The sequence below is a fragment of the Carettochelys insculpta genome, chromosome 7 (genome assembly GCF_033958435.1).
Source record: "Carettochelys insculpta isolate YL-2023 chromosome 7, ASM3395843v1, whole genome shotgun sequence".
Lineage (NCBI taxonomy): Eukaryota > Metazoa > Chordata > Testudines > Carettochelyidae > Carettochelys > Carettochelys insculpta.
In genome coordinates, this window is record NC_134143.1 from 68,430,627 (window position 1) to 68,432,899 (window position 2,273).

The window sequence follows — 2,273 nt, forward strand, 5'->3', positions numbered from 1 at the left end:
TGGCTAATTACGTGCTGCCTACCAAAAGCATTATTATTATTAACATTATTCAGGTTCAATTTGCCACAATGTCCTCCCTCTACTGCGCTTTTGCTTAGCCTTGCTAAGTCTTAAACAGCTGTTGCGCTCCCCTCCGGCCACAGCTGCAACCTGTTTCATGCCTAGACCCAGCACGAGCCCACTACTGAACTGAGCTGCAGGGTCAAGCCTGGGGCTTGGAACATCTCCTAGGCTCCACTTTCAGATTGTTCTACTTCAGCTGTGGTCACGTCAGCACCAGGGCTGCCTTTGTGTTCTGTTTGCACGGTGCCGGGGGGCGGTGCGGGGAAATAGTCTGGTCCATGAATGGACAGACGCCTGTTGTGTGGCCCTTAGTTCAACTAATCAGTAATGCACTGGATCCAGAGCCTCCCCAGCATGTTGGCACCTCACACCTATTGAACTCTTTGCAGGACATGCTGTTAAAACACTGATTTAATGATTAACCAATCTAAGTTATTAACTGAGCTGGCCGCTTTTATGAGGTTAGTGATCAGTTAATTGATCAACGTGCAGAAAGCCGTTAGCATATTTGCTATGAGAACACTACATATAAATATATAGTGCAACAGCAAATGAATTAATATCCCTCAAACAAAAGTTTGGGTTTTTTTGAATCATTGAACTAGCCACAAGTAAAACCATCCCCTCACTTTGCAGCAGTGGGCAAAACACTAACAATGTTGGGAGTCATTAGGAACAGGATAGAAGAGAAGACAAAATGTCATATTGCCACGATGCAAAGCCATGGCTCACCCACACCCACTCTGAATTCTGGGTGCAGCTCTGGTCAGACCATCTCAGAACAGATGTGTGGGACTTGTGAATGGCTCTGAAAATGGCACCCAGAGTCCACATGTGGAAAGACTGATAAGACTGGGACTTTTCAGCTTGGAATAGAGACAACTAAGGGGGGATATGCTGGAAGTCCATAAAATCATGGCTGGAGTAGCAGCCAGCCGCTTTGAGAGGCCCGTGAGGGGTGGAGCAAGCAGGGAGTCTATCTGAGTTTCCCACTGGGCTGCTGGCCAGGAGCTGTCTAAGGTAAGTGTCTCCCAGCCAAAGTCTGCATCTGGCACCCCCATCTACCCTCCCTCAATCTTCTGCCCCTCTCAAGCACGCATATCCCCTCCCAGATTCTGCAGCCTACTCCCCTAACCCAGATCACAACCCCCTCCAAGATCCTGCACCCCGTCCTACAGCCTTATTTCAGGTCATAATCCTGTCTTGCACCCATACCCCCCTCCTGGATCTTGCACCCCAATACCCTGCCCCAGTCACAACCCCTCCTTCACCCAAACTGCCTCCCAGCTCCCACACCCCTGCTGCAGTCCAAGCTCCCTTCTGCACCCACCCTCCATCCCAGATTCTGTACCTCCTCCATTAATATCATGGAAGAGTGCAGTCCTCGGCCACTATCCAAATTCTTGGAGTGCCGCCCCCCATGAATATTGTCATCCACCTCTTCCCTAACTCTTTTTTTGCCAGAAACTAAGAATGGGCACTAGGGGAGGGATCACTCTCGGATGCCACTGTCAAACCAGCGCCCTGGACCCTTCAAATCACTGAGAGAGCCTGGGGCATCCAAACTGCTATCATGGGAGCCCCACAGCTCCTGGCCAGTGGCAGCAGCAGTGACTGTGAAGGGCAGGGTGAGTGAGACTATTGCCTTTGTCCCGCCCCTTCCACCCAACAATTCACCCCTTCCAGGGAGGTGAGGAGGCAGAGCTGTTTCCTCACCTTGCCCAGGACCCCTTCTTACCAGTAATTTGGGACCCTTCCAGCCTCAACTGTGATATGACTAAAGCACCACCACCCGGCTCATTTCACAGCCTGGTCTACATTCGGCCTGGAGGAAATCAGACATGTGCCCCTGTGGACAGGGGGCAGGTGAGTGCAGATGCACCCAGAGCCTGCGTGGACTGTGCTTAGCATACTACTGGAAGAAGTGACATCAGTGGGCTTTGGATTGCGCACTGATCTTTCAGCTCACACTAGAAGGAGCTCAGCAATTTGCAGGATTAGGCTCCCAGAGGAAAAAACATCATGGGACCAAGGACCGAGATCATAAAGTAGGTACGAAAGTCCACAGATAAATATGCCTAGCTGTTTTCTATGGGAGCACACACAGGTGTGTGAAATATTTCAGCCAGTTCCCTGATCTTCCAAATGCCTAATGCAAATTAAACCTAATCCTAATCCCAAATGCTGAATACAAATTAATCCTAATCCTA